The sequence below is a fragment of the Schistocerca nitens genome, chromosome 3 (assembly GCF_023898315.1).
Source record: "Schistocerca nitens isolate TAMUIC-IGC-003100 chromosome 3, iqSchNite1.1, whole genome shotgun sequence".
Classification (NCBI taxonomy): Eukaryota; Metazoa; Arthropoda; class Insecta; order Orthoptera; family Acrididae; genus Schistocerca; species Schistocerca nitens.
Window position 1 is genome coordinate 568,553,229 of NC_064616.1, and position 20,217 is coordinate 568,573,445.

Genomic DNA, 20,217 nt, shown 5'->3' on the forward strand with positions numbered 1-20,217 from the left:
GCTCGCGAGCAGCTGCAAGGTCGTGGAGTACGGTGGGAGGGGAGGGAAGGGAAATGCGCGCGCACGTTTGAATAGGGCCGCAGCATGCCTATTGAATTCGCGCCGACTGTGTAACGTTTAAAGTACTACGATCAGCTCTTAACAGTCACTTCGCTGGTTAAGAATCATGTGAATTCGCCGTTGTGTAACCCCAACCATGCTTTCGCAGTTCAACCCCCATTGGGAGGAATTGTATCTGTTTACTGAAAAAGATGATGTTGCAAAATGTTTAGTATGTCACAAAACGCTGAATTCTTTTACGAAATTTAATTTGCAGCGACATTATATGTCGTACCACGCGAAAGACTACGGACGTGGAAAATGTGATTGACCAGATCGTGCACAGGAAGTTATTAAACATAAAAGGAAGCTATCCGAAGAAGATCTGGACGACGAAGAAAAATCAACTGAGGCAGCTCTCAGAGTGGGTTACAAAATTGCTTTGCTTTTAGCAAAATCCCTGGTCCCCTTAACTGATGGCGATTTAATAAAAGAATGTTTGGTAGTTGCAGCGGAACATTTGTGTCCATCTCAAGTTGAACAGTTTCGGATTGTGCCATTATCTAACATGACCATTATGCGTCGCATACAGGACATGGCAGACGACGTCCAGAGCCAGCTTGCAAATATCTGTTAAGATTTTATGGCGTATTCTCTAGCTCTGGACGAAAGTGTTGATATCACTGGAACAGCGCAGCTTGCCATATTTATTAGAGGTGTTAACAGAGATCTTCTGGTGAGGGAGGAGCTCCTCGATGTAGTAGCCATGAAGAACACTACAACCGGAGGTGATATTTTAAGTAGTGTTTAAGAAAGGGTTGAATATATAGGATTGTCGTGGAATTCTTTAGTTTCAGTGTCTACAGATGGTAGAGGCATACACTAAGCTAATAAAATTATGTGGCACGTGTACATTCTCCTTTATTTGTTTCATTTGTCGCAGTAATAATTCGTGAGTGATATCCCTTCAGGTGGCCGCAGATTTACATTGACTGGCGGCAGCTGTTGTGTACCCCACGTGACTCTCCCCACTCTCCACTCTGGTCCGGTAGTGGGGGTAGCGTGCTCGCGCTGCTCCGTGCTCGCGCCTTGCTGCTCACAGCTTGCTCCGCGAGCACGTATGTTGTGAAGCCCTGCTTTAGATCATGGCTGGTAATGGTTGATGGAACTCTGACGACACAATAGTATGTCACGTACATCCTGTGTCCTCGTGTGTTACCTCTCATGCAACAGTATCGTAGTGCCATTTTCAGCTACACAATGCTCGTCCACTCACGACATCTGTCTCTATGGACTGGCTACGTGATGCTGACGTGCTTCTGTGGTCAGCAAGATCCCCAGATATATCCCTGATAGGACGTATGTGGGGCCAGTTTGGACGACAACCCTGTCTCAGAGCAAGCATCCAGGATATCGGGGACCCCTTTACCGCAGCTGTGGGCCACACTGTCTCAGGAGAGAATGTAACGGCTTTTACACTGTTTCCAATCGAATTAGTGCATGCATCTGGGCTAGAGGGGGTGCAACGTCATACTGATAAGAGGGCTCATGGCCTTAAGTTCTTTTTAAATTTGACTAGATTTTGTAATCACTGAAATAACATGACATACTCTCTCAACCCGTGAAGTTTCATTTCGTTTCGTCATCTCCTTCCGGGTGCGTCACTTTTTTTGTCACTGGTAACACCGGTTCTCGTCAGATCACCGAAGCGCTGTCGAACTTGTCTTGGATGCATGACTGTACGCCGAGCGCTGTTGGCAAGCGGGGTGCTCTCAGCCCTTGTGAGGCCAGTTGAGGAGCTACTCGATTGGAAAGTAGCGGCTGCGGTCACGAAAACTGCCAACGGCCGGGAGAGCGGTGTGATGACCACATGTACGCATCTAGTGAGGATGACACAGCGGTCGGGAGGTAACGTTGGACGTTTAAGGTTTGTTCGCACGATGTTTAGTTTTTAGTTTTAGTGTAGTTAATAGACGCTAGCGTTTAGTTACTCTTTTCAGTCCCTTTAGATGGTACGTTACATGTGACAGTTTCTTGCATACATAATCAGTGTGTCCATGCTTTGGAAGTTTGTAATATTTTATATAACCCAGCAATTTTGCCATTTCTAATTGTTGTTTTTGCTGAGGCTGAACACTATACGCTGCGTTGTTCCTTCATTTATTTTCATCTTATTTGGCATGAGCCACTCATTGGCCTTTCTAAATAGCAAATCTGATTCTACAACTGCAATAAAAGCGGTTTCGTCGACAAAATGTTGTGTGGCACCATATTGACTTCGATCATTTACAGAAATGAGGAAAAGAATGGAGTTGTGATAGAACTTGGTGGCACACTGTGTTATATCATCTGTTCCTGAGATATTGTTCTGTGAACTGAAACAATCTGCCACCTGTTTCCTAAGTAGCACTGCAAAGTAGATAGTTCAGCACCTACCACACCATAGTATTTTAATATTTTGAATAAGGTCTTGTAGGGCATTCAGTCAAACACTTTGCTGAGATCATACAGTGTGAGCTTCACAGACTCTCTTCCCTCAAATAGCCAGTTCACCTGGGTATTGGCTACTACTGTTGTGTCTCGGCACACCACTCCCCTATGTGCGCCGACTTTTCGTGTGTTTGACCGTCAGAATCACTGAGACCTGTGCCGTCAACAGCTGGAGTTGCACTTCGTGGCCTACGGCATCCAAGGTACGCAACGCAGTACTCATTTTCTTGCCAGTACAGATGCACAAATGGTTCGTTTGCGTTGTTAGTTTTTCCTAGCTCTCGTCTGGAGCAGAACACAATTAATTACTAGGGTGGGGCCACACGAGCGGAGTGCCTCCGCACGGGAGACGTATTGCGGCGAGACGCACAGTCCTGTAGACAGGAGGGTAGCTGCGGAACGAAGTGCGGAGAACCAAATATCGAATCAGCTGCTGTGACTCTAAAAAACTGTTTTATGTAAACGAAGCAACACGGACACAATGAAAACGCACTTTCAGTTTTCCTCAAATTTTCCAATTTTTCGCTCGATTTTACAAAACTTTTATTTCATAAGAACCTTGTCCTGAGAATTACGAACACAGCAAAAAAAAAAATTTGCCGAATTGGTCCAGCCGTTCTCGAGTTTCACGCTTATCAACACATTTGGTAATTCATTTTTATTTATATAGATAATAAGCCCTAAATATAAGAGTAAAGGAAGAATGTACAAATAAAACCCATTATTTTTCGGCCTGAAATTAATATATATATATATATATATATATATATATATATATATATATATATATATATTGGGGTTAGTGTTTTGGTGCTCAGGTAAAATAAAAACTTTTAATTAACGTTCATAATACGACAATGACGCGCGGAGACTAAACGGCTGCGTAGCGCAGCTCAGCTGTAATATGGGCAGGCAAACAAGTTTCCCGCAGCCTGCCCGGGTTGGGTTCTGCTTGGCTTGGCTGGGAGTGGAGCAGCCTGCCCGTTCTGTTGACAACGCGCGGCGGCCTGCCCGCCTGGCCACCGGGCAAGAATGGGCGGGTTAAAAGCGGAACGTGTACACCACTGGCCAGTGGCATACCCGCGTCACAGTGCGGCTGGACGCGTGTCTACTGACCAAGCAACTATCACCATTCCAGACAGGTCGGCTTCCGAGCGGGTGTTATGTACGGTATGGCTGCGCGCAATCCATAGACCCTTACATCACTCTCCCTAGAGAAAAAGAGCAACCACAGGTGGCTCAAAACGACCTCCTGGGCGTTATGAATCTATTTGGCCATTTGTGGCATCAGATGGAACCGTTTGTTACAGAGAAGCGTGCCTTCAGGATGACAATTTCATACAAGGCAAATGCTGATGACAAAAGACAAAATAACAAAAGCAATAAAAACACAATACCAACAATCAAGTATGCATTAACATTACTGGATGAATCGAAGGACTTAATTCTATTCGCTGCTTCACTGAAGTTTAATTCATTATTGGAAGAGATTACATTTTCATGGATGCCAAAAATGATTCAAATGGCCCTGAGCACTATGGGACTTAACATCAGAGGTAATCAGTCCCCTAGACTTAGAACTACTTAAACCTAACTAATGTAAGGACAGCACACACATCCATGCCCGAGGCAGGATTCGAACCTGCAACAGTAGCAGCAGCGCCTTTCCAGACTGAAGTACCTAGAACCACTCGGCCACAACGGCCGGCTTTATGGTTGGCCTTAATTAAATTATTGTCTTCAGAAAAACTTGATAAGGAATGCTTTCTATTGTTAATATGCATGAATCATTGTAATAAACAGATAACATTCTCGTTAATGGCAAATGTCCTGTTGCATGAAATGTAGTTGACAATTCACTAGGAATATGAAATATTTCACCTGATAAATCACAATGTGTGACATTCAAGATTAATCCACTATTATTCAATTTGAGTGTAAAGGGTAGCCCAGGTGTATAATAATTTTTGCATGTAAATGTGACATCAAGCTTGGAGTTAAATTACAAAATTATACATTCAGAATATCGTTTAAGAAATGGATGATAAAAATCCGTTAAAATTCTAGGGCAATCATCTCTTGGGGGATGATCCATAAACAATTCTTTCTCACAGCTGTACACTCTACTATCTAAGAATACTGCCGATCCAGGGCAAATTAACTTATGACTAGGTTTACACATATGCAAATCATTTTCATTTGTGGACACAAAATGTCTTCGATCCTTGCTTATCAGCAGATAATCATTCAGTACGTACTTTACATGAATACCTGCCTGTTTCCATTTCACAGGGTATAGAAACAATAACAGTTAATTCATCTTCAATCATTAAAGAGTGTGTGGTGGTTAACTTGTAGTAAGCATATAAATTGTAAGAGTTAAAAGGGTAAATCATAGTATTGTTGCATCTAGCTTTTGTTCAATTGATAGTAGGATCTGTAAAAATTGTTCTGGATGTAGTAATACACTGCTTAAACAATCGTTTGAACTTCTTTCTAAGTCTGTTCTTAAGTTAAGGGCATCAACTCTAGAATCATTAACAAAAGAGTGTTTAAATCTAAGTGTGCACTCACAGCATTTAATCCTTGGAATAGTCCCTGGATATTTGCGTTCGTTTCATTATGAGTTACGTGGAAATGTGAGATAAATTGCATTACAATCTTTACGATGAAAACTGTGTGGTTAGTAATGGTTCTTTGCATATTCTCTAATACGATAATTTCATTAGAGAGGTTAGTTGAGTCTGTACTGGACTGTTGTTCAAAAGCTAATGTTTTGCCTTTAACTTCCAGTAGATCTGGACTAGTTAAAGTACCAAATACAGTACGAAGAATACTCTCTCCAAAATTAAACCCGGCACGTTTATGCCTAATTAAAGTTTTGTGTGGAAAAAGCTTTAAAAAAACAGTAAATCTCTTGTTCATAATTAGCAAATGTAGACTCTACCTGCATTTTCGCTGTGATCTAGTTATTATACCAAGATGTACCCATTTCCAAAATTGTATCATTACCCTTAACAGAACGAATTAGATCAATTTGCTTCTTTACCGAATTGAACTGTTGCTGGATTTCACTCAAATTGTACTTGAGGACAAGTGTCGTATTACTTGTTGAAACTACCATGTCTGATCGTGTTTCAAACAAAACAACTGTACTCTGTGGTACTATTACTACAGCATTAGTAGAATACGCTATCTTAACAAAAAAAAGAACATGGTTAATTAGTTCTAAATACTTGGTCTAACAATGAACATAAAATAAATGAGTTTCTTGATCATAGCAAAAAAATGAACATGGTTAATTAGTTCTAAATACTTGGTCTAACAATGAACATTAAATAAATGAGTTTCTTGTGGTAACCTGTGGAATAAAAGGTTTGGTTTCACTTGAGCGCTTGTGCAATAGCTTCAATTCTAAATTTTCACAACACATTCACATAAGGACATGGCTGAAATAAACACACGCATTGCACTCTCTCACACTGCACAAGTTTACGCAGATTGTAGGGGTGTCTTCAACAGGATCGCTCGGAATGTGGCGATGCCTCGGTCTCTAAGTCTGGACTGCGACCTCGCGATTCTCGCTTCCTGCGATACTACAGGAAATCTACCCAGAAATGGCTTTACACGATTGACAAGCGACAATCGAAAGAATGGGCAGTTGGAGCTAAAGGATGATTGGCGACAACACTTCCAAGATTGGATATGGTCCTTTCCAAAACTTCTTAAACTTTTTGACTTGACTGTTATTTAACACCACGTTGCTCAGATACACAAAATCTCCAACTCGATACTCTGACACTGCTGCTTGGCGATCGTGTTGTCTCGCTTGCTGAAGAAAGGATTGATGATTTCGCTGTTTCACTCCATGCTTCCTTTAGGTTGCGTGCTAGATCCCTTACGTTCATTGCTGATTCCGGCAGTCGATCGTGCAAAGTCCAAGGGTGAATGCATTCTTCTTCTGTAGACGATCTCATATGGACTTAGGCCAGTTGAGCTGTGCATTTTGGCATTGTAACAACTTACCAAGTGCGGTAAACAGACATCCCAATTGTCGTGTTTTCTGCTCACATAATGGCTAACCATTTGAATAATTGTTTTGTGGACTCGCTCGATTCTTCCATTTCCTTCATAGTGTGCTGGTGTAGTCCTTAACCGAGTTATTTGCATGAGCTTACAAGTCTGTTTAAGTACTTCACTCATAAAATTCGTTCCCTGATCACTAATTATACTTAATGGTGATCCAAACTTAAGAGTCCATTCTTTTACAAAAACTTTAGCTATAGTCTCAGCTCTCTGATCAGGTATTGGTATCATGAGAATGTATCTAGAGAAATGATCTAACATTGTCAATATGTATTTGTTTCCATCTTAAGTCTTAGGCAACGGTCCTACGACATCTAATCCTAATCGTTCAAATGGTTCACTTGTTTCTGGCAGTTCTTGCAATGGTGCTCTACTTTTTCCTACATTATTCCGTCTGTTACAGGCATCACACTGTGAAACAAACTCGAAAACGTCAACTTTGCGGCTCGGCCACTAAAACATTTGAGTTCTTTTAATGTTTGTTGCTTTTTTACTGCAATGTCCTGATAATAAAGAATCGTGCTGCTCTCTCATGATTTGCTCTTTCATGTTTTATGGAATAACTAGGCGGTTTCCTTTACTAGTGATTTTGTACAATAATCCATCTATTTCGACAAAACGTTGATAATTTTTCCATATTTTGCATTGGGGATCTTCTTCTTGAGCTGCCTTTGACTCTTCTTCTCGACTTATCGTAACACAAACATTGGCTTTTCGACTCATTGCATCAGCATTCACATGTTGTTTACCAGGTCGTTGAATAACTTTAAATTGGTTCTCACTCAGCCTTACTGTCCATCTTGTTAATCTGGAACTTGGATCCTTTAAGCTCAGTAACCATTTAAGCACGGAATGATCTGTAATAACTGCAAATTATCTTCCTGTTAAGAAACATCTGTTATGTGTTATACGAAAAACCAAAGCACAAAGCTCCTTCTCAGTTATAGTATAATTACATTCTGCTTTGTCTAATTGAATGGAAGCAAATGAGATTGGATGTTCATGACCATCAACTACTTGAGACAAGATTGCACCTATGGCAAAATTGGATGCATCTGTTGAAAGAATAAAAGGTTTACTGAAATCCGGATAGGCTAACACGGGCTGTGGTTAGAGCAGCTTTAAGTTCTTCCAATGCCTTTTTGCATTCTGTTGACCAATTAAATGTGGCTCCTATCTTTAGTAACTGTGTCAATGGGCGTGCTATATTCGCATAACTGTCTATAAATCGTCTATAGAAACTTGACAGTCCCAAGAATGAATGCAGTTCTTTCAAATTATGTGGTTCAGGAAAATTCATTTCAGCCTCAATTAATTTTGGATCAGGTCGAACACCTTCACTGGTTATAACATGACCAAGATGGTTAACTTTACTTTGTGCAAAATTGTATTTATCTATTGATAAAGACAGGTTTGCGCTTCTTATACGCTCAAATACAGCTTGTAGTCTCTCAGTATGCTGCTTCATGTTTTCACCAACAATTATTACATCATAAAGGTAAACAAGTGCTTGTGTTGGGGTGAGCCCTCGCAAAAATGAATCCATCAGGCCTTGAAATGTAGCTGGAGCATTACACAGTCCAAACAGCTTGCAAAGATACCTGTATAATCCTGTTGCTGTTACAATTGACGTTTTTGCTTAAACATCTGGATGCACTGTTAACTGGTGATAACCACTTGCTAAATCACATACTGAAAAAATTCGACATCTGCCCAAGTAATCCAAGGTTTCCACTAAATCTGGAAGGGGTAAATGTCGGGTGTGGTCACAGCATTCAAAGATCGATAATCAAAACAGAAACGGGACTGTGGTTCCCTAGAAATTGATTTCTTCTTTACAAGTACAACAGGCGAACACCACAGTGGATCTGAAGGATATCTTGGTTTTATAATTCCGGCTTCTAATTGTTCTTTAACCATGTCTTCTACCAATTCTCTTTGACTAAATGGTATTCGGTAAGGTTTCTGTGTGGTTGGGGCTGCATTGCCTGTATGAATACGATGCTGAACTAAATGAGTGACAGGTAAATTTGCACGTTCTCGGAATAAATCTATATACTCCAACAAAACAGGTTCTAAAATCTTCTGTTCATCAGCTGTTAAATGTTCTATCTTTCTCCAAATCTTGAGCTTCAGTTCATTATTCTTCGTTTCCTCGTTGCAATTTTGCGGTACTGTTACAAAAATCTGTGTTTATAACTGCAGCATTTGTTACCTCATCTGGAATCTGTATTACGTCACTGTTACTTACGCTCGATACTTCAGCAACTTTCGTTCCTCGTGGCAAAACAATACCTTCATTGCTCATATTCATTATTGTAACCGGCACTTTTGCGACAATCTGTCTCACCATTGTAGCGACACCTACACCTCTAGCAACATAATAATGCATTGTATCCAGTAACTCACTTTTCTCGGATCGCTCAATTAATAACAAAGTTCCTTCCTTACATCGGGGTGACTTAACTTCAACGTAGATTGTCTTTCCTGCTCCCTTGGGAATTTGCTGAGGCTGATCAATCGACTCGGACGGTTTGAACTGATGCATCGTTTGGGCGGTCCATTCCGATGACATCAGTATTGCTGCTCCTTTGAGTACGATCTGAAAAACGATTTCCTAGCTTGTAGTTACTTCTTTCTGCGACAAATTTCTCTGCCTCGTTAGCGGACAAGAAATCAAATCCAAGTACACCGTCGTAGCACGTTTCGTTATTTGAAACTACTTGCACCCTTGCTATGTATTCACCTTTATTTTCAACTTCATCTTGGCTAATTAATTACACGTCAACTTCTCCATAGTTACGTAGCTTTCCTCCGTTTAATCCTCGCACTTTTAATGGCGGCGGTTTCAATTTATCCCGTTTATCTATGCCACACCACATTAATGAGGTCTGTGCTCCTGTGTCAATAAGTAGTTTGCTGTTTTTCCCACGATATACAGCACCTATCACGAAGTAATTTTCGTCTAATTTTCGCTGGAACTAACAGGAATCACTGTCTCTGGCAAGGGGCGGACGCAGTGGTGGCCCGTACGTTCCCGTACTCGTTTAAAGATCTGACAGTGTGTCTGTTGTTTGCATTAACTTTCTTCTTGTTGCGACAATCTCTCGAAACATGACCCTGCATCCCGCAGTGATAGTAGATCCGATTCTCTTTACAATACTTACGCTTGTGACCCAGCTAATTGAATCTGTAGCATTGTGCTGTTGTGTTGAAAACTCTCTGTTTTTGTTTCTGCATCTCATTCGGTCGTCTTACAGCTGATTATACTGCTTCCTGAAACGTTTTACATTGTGCCAATCGAACAGCTTTGTTTACTTTCTCTCCGTACAACCCATGAATGAATGTGTCAAAGGCTCTCTGGTCGGCTTCGAACAACTGAATGTGATTTTCATTTCCATCTTCTACTAACTCGTACGTTTGAACGTTGATGTTTCGAATTCTGTCTGCAAACTGCTCGATAGATTCGCCTCGTCGCATTCTCAAACTGTGAAGTTACTCTCTGTAAAATCTGATCGCGTTTTTACATTTAAATTTCTGAACAACAATCGTTCTAAACTCATTGTAATCTTCTGTTTTCATGTAAGTAGGCTCTGCGCTAATGAAATCTTATGCTATTCCCCGAATTCTTAATTTGGCAACCACTAGTTTATCGGAATCTGTCCATAATCCTAACAGGTTTACGAAAAAACACCTTCACATCATCATCAGGTTTCCCGCTAAACACTGGTACTGATGGCAATAATGAACCGTACGGCTGCACGCAGTCCGTAGACCCTTACAAAAGTAGTAATAGAGGACTTGTAGTCAGGAAGAAAATTCACGATTATGATACAAGAACTAAAGCAAATCTGGTTATTTCAAGATTAATCAGTAAGGGAAAAGCACACAAACATAATCAGAAACTTCAACAAATTATCACTCGCTGGCTTGTCTTTACCTGTTACAATTTTTAAAATGAAGTAGTGTAAGTGGCTTACAAACAATCCATTTTATAGCGGAAAAGGATTTTCTGAGATGCTGGATAGTGACACTAACTTTTAGAAATTTTACTTCATTATACTCTACTTGCCTACTACAGTAATATGTACTTCACCAATGGTATCACAATCTATTAAGAATTTTATAATTTTGCTGCACAATACTATTCTGAATACAATCTTATTATGTCCTTTGTAGATGGTTCAGTAGATTTTAAGAATAATACAATATTTAAGAATTTTCCGGTAGTGTACACACAGAAATCAATATGATATTGTACTGAATCGGTTAGGACGTATATTGTCTTGCAAAGGTACGTGATCAATAAAGCTTCTTGATCTGAATGTTTCACTTGCAACTTAACTATTGTCCCCTTAGTTGCATGTGTCAGTTTGGACTTATGAACAACTTAATTTATGAATATACCATAAATGGCCACATAATCCATCTTTTGCATGAAAAATGCACCCAGCGGAAGTGCAGTAAATAGCTGAAATTGAACATAACTGAATTAGGTAAAGATGGGCTTGCACACACATTTAAAACTTGACCACACGTAAATCGATCACCACTATCAGACGCCAGCTACTGTTTAACACACTGCAATTGGAATATGGAGGTCCTCTGCAGAAATATTGAGTCATGCTGCCTGTATAGCCGTCCATAATTGTGTAAGTGTTGCCAGTGCAGGGTTTTGCACACGAACTGACCACTCAATTATGTTCTATAAATGTTCAATGGGATTCATGTCAGGCTACCTGAGTGCCCAAATCGTTACCTCGAATTGTCCAGAATGTTTTTCAAACCAATCATGAACAATTGTGACCCGGTGAAATGGCACATCGTCATCCATAAAAATTTCATCGTTGTTTGGAAACATGGGGGTCCATGGTCTCGAAGTAGCCGAAAATAACCATTTCCAGTCAATGATCCCCGTAAACACATCCAACTCCATTACAGAACCACCACCAAGTTGCACAGTGCCTTTTGACAACTTGGGTCCATGGCTTTGTGAGGTCTGCGCAATTCTCGAACCATACCATCAGCTCTTACCAACTGAAATTGGGGCTCCTCTGAACAAGCCACAGTTTTCCAGTCGTCTAGGGTCCAACTGATGTGGTCACTAGTCCAGGAGAAGCGCTGCAGCCGATGTACTGTTAGCAAAGGCACTCGCGTTGGTCGTCTGCCGTCATAGCCCATTAACGCCAAATTTCGCAGCAATGACCTAACGAATACGTTCGTTGTACGTCCCACATGGACTCAGCGGTTATTTCACGCAGTGTTGCTGGTCTATTAGCACTGCCAACCTTAAGCAAACGCCGCTGTATTGTCTATTGTGAGAGGTAATGCACGAAATTTGGTATTCTCGGCACCCCCTTGACACTATGGCTCTCAGAATACTGAATTACCAAACGATTTCTGAAATGGAATGTCCCATGTGTATAGCTCCAAATGCCAGTCCCCTTTCAGAGTCTGTTAATTGCCATCGTGTGGCTATAATCACGTCGGGAACCTTTTCACACGGATCGCCTGAGTACAAATGACAGCTCCACCAACGCTCTGCCCTCTCACACTTTGTGTACGCGGCACTACCGCAATCTTTGTAAGTGCTATCCCATGACATTTGTTACATCAGTGTATATGGGCATAGTTTCCAACATGGTGTCAATTACAGTAGCTCTGGTGGGTGTCAGTTTAACTGTTAATTTTACCTAAAGAGTACTGGTATAGAGAAGCACTGAAAGAGACGATACTAAAGGGCTCTACACATGCACTCAGGCGAAACAATGTCACGGTACAAGATGAATATAATCATTCCAGTTCCCAAGAAAACAGATTCTGCCAGCCGTGAATATTACTGTATTATTAGTTTAATTAGTCATAACTGCAAAATATTTACACAAATTATTTACAGAAGAATGGTAAAACCGGTAGAGGCCAACCTTAGGAAAAATCAGTTGGGTTCTATAGAAATATAGGAACAGCAAGGCAATAATGACCCTATGACTTATCTTAAAAAATAGATTATCTAAAGGTAAACGTATGTTTATAGCATTTGTGTACGTAGAGAAAGATTTTGACATTGTTGACTGGAATACAGTCAACGAAATTCTGAAGGTAGCAGGCTGTAAATGCTACACATTAACAGTTGGACGTTATTTCGTAGTCATATGACACATTATCTGCCACTATCCTGTATCACGCCCATTTCGTTTGTCTTCTGAAAGCATGGCGGTGAATTATTGAGCTTTCTTCACTCTGGTCGCGGTGTTGCCTCTGTCTCTTTGGGCAGCGCTGTAATCGCTGGATGCAGTAGGCACTGTGTAGGGTGCCACGAAATGGTCAGTCGGTCGGTCAGCTTATAAACTGGTGCTTGTGTAGTACCCTAAATCTCGAATATTTAGTGAGGGAATTAATTTCTCACAGAAATCATTCAGGAGTATCGAATATCCTAATAAAAGAACATATGACAATGACTAATGGCCAACTGGACCAACATCGAGTAAAAAGCAAGATGACCGAGGTTCCCATGATGACAGTAACACTTAATGCGATAAGTTGCCTTTGCGCTGCACCATCGTTAAACGCGGTTAGCAAAACATTTCAGGTATGCAGAAATTGAACATCGATTAATTCTGTGCGTTACTGAGGAAAGCGAACATTGTATATGGAGAGATAATGATAATCAATGTCTGTGGTATTTGCGCGAGCTTTTCCGTTAGTTATCGTAGCGTGGGTATCGTTACTGCGCTATGGAGAACAAGAAAATGATGCCTAATTTCTCAAAATTTGAAACTGCTATCGTTTTAGAGCTGGTCGGCTGGAATGCGAAAATTTTAGAATCCAAAATAACGGACTGGCGTAGTGTTGAGAAGAATCGAGACTCGTTGATCGCTTCAACAACGAATAATGCAGTACAGCGATCTGAGATACATACTAGCTGAAGTCATTCGTTAACTCAATTGAAAATTGATGACATTTTCGGGTTTAAGATGAATATAGTTAAACTATAGTGTCTAATGTCAGTTTGCACACGCTATTACAACATTCCAATTGTTGAATTGATTAGCGTCACACTGAAGTGACATACTTCATCACATACATTTCGAGATCGAGATTCGTTTCGTAATTTCATTTGAATGGAAGAGATTTTTTCGGAGCTGCTTAGCATCTCTGAAAACGATGTTTATCGACAAGATACAAACATGAAGCTGTCCATAAAACCACGAGATAGGTATATATGTACACTACTAGCCATTAAAATTGCTACACCAAGAAGATGTGCAGATGATAAACGGGTCTTCATTGAACAAATATATTATACTAGAATTGACATGTGATTACATTTTCACGCAATTTGGGTGCATAGATCCTGAGAAATCAGTACCCAGAACAACCAACTCTGTCCATAATAACGGCTTTGATACACCTGGGCATTGAGTCAAACAGAGCTTGGATGGCGTGTACAGGTACAGCTGCCCATGAAGCTTCAACACGATACCACAGTTCATCAAGAGTAGTGACTGGCATATTGTGACGAGCCGGTTGCTCGGCCACCATTGACCAGACGTTTTCAATTGGTGAGAGATCTGGAGAATGTGCTGGCCACGGCAGCAGTCGAACATTTTCAGTATCCAGAAAGGCCCGTACAGGACCTGCAACATGCGGTCGTGCATTATCCTGCTGAAATGTGGGGATCAAGGGTAGAGCCATGGGTCTCAACACACCTGAAATGTAACGTCCACTGTTCAAAGTGACGTCAATGCGAACAAGAGGTGACCGAGACGTGTAACCAATGGCGACCCATACCATCACGCCGGGTGATACGCCAGTATGGCGATGATGAATACACGCTTCCAATGTGCGTTCAACCGCGATGTCGCCAAACACGGATGCGACCATCATGATGCTGTAAACAGAACCTGGATTCATCCGAAAAAAAATGATGTTTTGCCATTCGTGCACCCAGGTTCGTCGTTTAAGTACACCATCGCAAGCGCTCCTGTCTGTGATGCAGCGTCAAGGGTAACCGCAGCCACGGTCTCCGAGCTGATAGTCCATGCTGTTGCAAACTTCGTCGAACTGTTCGTGCAGATGGTTGTTGTCTTGCAAACGTCCCCATCTGTTGACTCAGGGATCGAGACGTGGCTGCATGATCCATTACAGCCAAGCGGATAACATGCCTGTCATCTCGACTGCTAGTGATACGAGGCCGTTGGGATCCAGCACGGCGTTCCGTATTACCCTCCTGAACCCACCGATTCCATATTCTGCTAACAGTCATTGGATCTCGACCAACGCGAGCAGCAATGTCGCGATACGATAAACCGCAATCGCGATAGGCTACAATCCGACCTTTATCAAAGTCGGAAACGTGATGGTACGCATTTCTCCTCCTTACACGAGGCATCACAACAACGTGTCACCAGGCAACGCCGGTCAGCTGCTGTTTGTGTATGAGAAATCGGCTGCAAACTTCCCTCATGTCAGCACGTTGTAGGTGTCGCCACCGGCGCCAACCTTGTGTGATTGCTCTGAAAAGCTAATCATTTGCATATCACAGCATCTTCTTCCTGTCGGTTAAATTTCGCGTCTGTAACATGTCATCTTCGTGATGTAGCAATTTTAATGGCTAGTAGTGTATTTTACATGAAGTTTCATAATAACAAAAACTTCCATTGTGTTACTTGTGGTTACTGTTGACTGATACCCCTAGGTTAAGATTTCTCGCCACTGGGGTAGCATTCCAGACGTTAGCCTTTGCAACAAGAATTGCAACAAATACGTTATTTATAGGACACAACACAGATTACTACATGTAATACTTCTATTAAATTAAGAATAAAGACCCAGAATCGTTTAAGAAGCAAAAGGTAAAAAAAAAATTGTAAGGAGGTGGACACGAAACTGCTATCATTCTCTTTAGAGCTCATGAGGCTATAAATTAGCCTACAGCTTCGACTTTCCACTTAGGTATACACTGTGTACAGACTGTATCTACAAATGTTGGTATTTGATATTGAACTATGAGAACCTGTATAAAAACGACGCACTTTTAATAGATCATCATTGTACAGTAGCACTGAAATCCATTATATCGCTGACTCCAGGAAATCCATCCAGTACCCAGGAACCATCTATCACGGAGTGTAATTTCGTTCGAGAAGGGACCTTTACGTATTGTGGAGACATTGTTGCTACAATCGCCGATATACCACTGATAGTTCTTAGTGCTGTTGTACTACGAACATCAGCACTGTGAACAATAACTATATTAAATACATCAGTCGCATATGCCCTTAATGTAATTAGAAGTCTGTTCGTGGGCAAGACATAGTTATTCCAAATGGAAGAAAATTCCAATCTCTCGTTGATTTGACATAATAACCACCATACTGTCTCTTTTAAAGGACGAAATCTCTTTTCAAATTTCCTGTCACCTTAATATTCGTAAGGATTTCCGCTTCCCACAAGTACACCAATACGGCAGTGGCATAACATTTATTACAATGAAATGAACACCCTTAGGTGCTTACAGGCGTTGACATACGTCGACGGTGACAGATGAAAATGTGTGCCCCGACCGAGACTCGAACCCGGGATCCCTGCTCACATGGCAGACGCTCTATCCGTCTGAGCCACCGAGAACACAGAGGAGAGCGCGACTGCAGGGATTTATCTCTGGCACGCCTCATGCGAAACCCACATTCTCAACGTATTGTCCCGCACTACATTTACTACGCCAGTAAATATAATTATTTGAATACCTTTTGATGCATTGTGATTACGTGAAAATTTTGTTTAAGTCAATAGTAGCTTAAAATCTCTGATCGAATGTACAATCAAAGTCAAATTATTATATTGCATTCCATTTATTACAAAATTTAGTTTCAATGATCAGTGGGAACACTTATCAAACACTGTTTTGCAGTAGGATTTCCTGTAAGGTGATCTAAGTAAGCAGTATCAGCGCAGATGATGTTACAATAAGACTTACCAGTAACAAGTGTGAAATGTTGTAGTCTAAGAATGAGATTCCTGTCACTTAAACAACTTCATTTTGATACTTTACAAATATTTAGCTTACTTTTATTTCACGGTTATTAAAGCCCCACATACATAAGGTAAAAGATAGAAGATTGGAGTTTTATACTCAGCCCCCATTATACGCTGTCCAGACCAATTATTAGTCACTGACTTAAAAATGCACACTGGTCGTCTCTGGGCACTGTACATTGCGTGGAACTGATACCAGGCTGTCATGGGACCCTCCGCTGCTGGTGTAAGTCATTACAATTATGTGCTCTGTATGCGCCTGTCAGTACAGTCAGAACAGTAAGATGGTTCCAGAAGGAGATGTAACAGGATATCAGAAAGGAGTGTCATGTTTGGATGGGCACATGACAACACTATCAATGGAGATGCCCAATTTGTTTGTGTATCAAAACAGATTGGCCAACGTTTCTACAAGGAGCTCTACATCACTTGCAGCCATATAAAACGGCGAAAGAAGAGTAGATCTCAAAAGATTCTAATGAATAGAGACCAGATATGAGAGCCACACTTTGTCACTGACAGTCTGTTTCAAACGCAATAGGAACTATCAGTGAATGCAGGTTCATGACCGAGCGAGGTGGCGCAGTGGTTAGCACACTGGACTCGCATTCGGAAGGACGACGGTTCAATCCCGCGTCCGGCCATCCTGATTTAGGTTTTCCGTGATTTCCCTAAATCTCTTCAGGCAAATGCCGGGATGGTTCCTTTGAAAAGGGCACGGCCGACTTCCTTCCCTAACCGGTGAGACCGATGACCTCGCAGTTTGGTCTCCTCCTCCAACACAACCCAACCCCCCCCCCCTCCCCCCAGGTTCATCCCTATCAGTTTCCAAGCGAACATCATGAAGAGACACGCAGCAGACATCTGTAGTCAGGTGTCTTGCGAAAGGCTTCACAGCAGCACATCTTCTTCTTCTTCTTTTTTGCGCCTTTGTCCTGCGTCCGCAGAGCATCGGCATTGTTATTTACGGATTTGGTGTGGTTAATTTAAAGGGTAGCTGGATGCTCGTCTTGTCGCCGCCTAGTTACCCTCCGGGACAGAGAGTGTGTGCCATCGCTGTCTGCATGTTGTGTTATTCATGTGTACAAAAGTCTTCTAAATGTTTGAAATCTTGTAACTGAGGTGAGTCTTGGTTACCAGCTTAGTATTCACCTATTTGGATGTAGGAAAGCCAGCCGGTGTGGCCGAGCGGTTCTAGGCGCTTCAGTCTGGAACCGCGCGACCGCTACGGTCGCAGGTTCGAATCCTGCCTTGGGCATGGGTGTGTGATGTTCAAATGGCTCTGAACACTATGGGACTTAACATCTGAGTCATCAGTCCCCTAGAACTTCGAACTACTTAAACCTAACTAAGCTAAGGACAACACACACATCCATGCCCGAGGCAGGATTCGAACCTGCGACCGTAGCGATCGCGCGGTTCCAGACTGAAGCCCCTAGAATCGCTCGGCCACTCCGGACGGCGTGTGTGATGTCCTAGGTTAGTTGGATTTAAGTATTTTTAAGTTCTAGGGGACTGACGACCCCAGATGTTAAGTCCCATAGTGCTCATAGCCATTTGAACCATTTTTGATGTAGGAAACCACCTAAAAACCTTACCAAGATGGCTGGCATACCGACCCTTGTCGTTAATCCATCAGGCAGATTCGATCCAGAGCTGGTGCATCTCCCTGCCCTGGAAGCAATACACAGCTATCTGGGTGGATTACAGCAGCATGCCTTTAGTGGGCCAAATACCTCAGAAAGTGAACGGTAACTGATCTGCTTCGTGTAGTGTAGTGGAACTAGCCACTATTTTGCCACTATTCAAATGATGCAAGGCATCAAGTGCACGAATTTGGCATTTAACTTACAGTATGTGGAGGATAGAGCTGGGCTGGAGGTGACTCTTTCATATTTTGAGGGTGTCTTTCATACCATGACTTTGGCTCACATATTCAGTTTACCATGAAGATGGACCAGAAAGTTTATTTCGAAATTGCTGCTGATCAACTCTAGCCCTGCAACGATCAACGTACTGGCAATCTGGTAAGTCTACAGGATCTAAACATCAATCACTGGTTTCAGCTGGGTATGGCATACCTGAATAAACTAGTGTACTCTCTTTCTCAGCCAACTGATGTCGTTATAAAGGCTAGAAGCGGTGTCACACTGTACTAGAATGATGTCACCTGAACTTGTCTATTTTTTCTGCTTCCTGTATTTACTTTTTTGAATGGCATCAATTAAACCTTCTTCCTTTGATGTCTATTATTTTCTAGCTCGTTACAAAGGTATGTTCTTTTCTCAGGTTAGTTACTGAACCACATACTTGCAGATGAAACCCACGTCTGTACCTTAAAGGTAAAAGGTGCAGCAATCAGGAATCCAAAGATTGGTTGGAAAACCCAGTTCCTTCATGAGCATCTGAGACATTACAAATGATTTTCTTCTAAGAAATGAAAATGAATTTATGGAAACTTGGTACAGCTGAAAACGAAAAAAAACTTGCTTCAATTTTAAACTCGAGGGAATTGGTTGGTTGGTTGGTTTGGGGAAGGAGACCAGACAGCGCGGTCATCAGTCTCATCAGATTAGGGAAGGAAGTCGGCCGTGCCCTTTGAATGGAACCATCCCGGCATTTGCCTGGAGCGATTTAGGGAAATCACGGAAAACCTAAATCAGGATGGCCGGACGCGGGATTGAACCGTCGTCCTCCCGAATGCGAGTCCAGTGTCTAACCACTGCGCCACCTCGCTCGGTCTCGACGGAATGTTTATAGTCCTTTTGAGTGGTACATCTCTGGATATTTAACTTGATTTCTGCTCATTGTCCTGGAGTTCTTACCAAGAACTAGATTCAGATATTAAGTTCATTCAGTATATTACGTGGATTAAGGAATAGTAAGCCTTTATACTTTTCATTTGCATTTTTATTGCGCAAAGTTATGTAGGCGAAGCGTTAAAAAACCTCCGATCAACAGTGATGCTCAGTGAGCAACTCCTGTTGTTACATAGATCCTAAAACAATTAATGTTACAGTTTTATTGATAATACAGATAAAAATTTGCCATATCAAATGGATCAGATAAATGTACAAAATAGTTTTTCAGATACACTTATCACTTTTAGACACGCAATTCAGTGAAATAACAAATAACCATACTGTCAATATTCAAGACCAGGTGGCATTAAAGTTCGAAAAGCTAAAAACCATTAAATCGTAAACAACATATCGATTCCCCCATCGCCGTTCCAGAATTTCCCCTGATACGTAAACGTGCCACCTGGGGAAAATACATTAATCAAAGCTGTTGTCAGCTTACGCTGTTCTTTATTTGTTTGTTTAATACTAGTAAAAGCTATCACTAAGGAAAATGCCGCAGTGACTAAATAGGTGTCAGGCGAAAAACCCTCGGTCGATCGTTGAATTTCTTTCTTTCATTTATCACGTCTTTACCTTCTGGCAATGATATGAATTTTTGAAAACTACGAAGCTACACCATGATTTGTGGTCGACGTTGAACTGTTGGTGCTGCTATAACTGGCTGGGTAAGTCAGTTCAAAGGGTGGAGGGAGACAAGCGG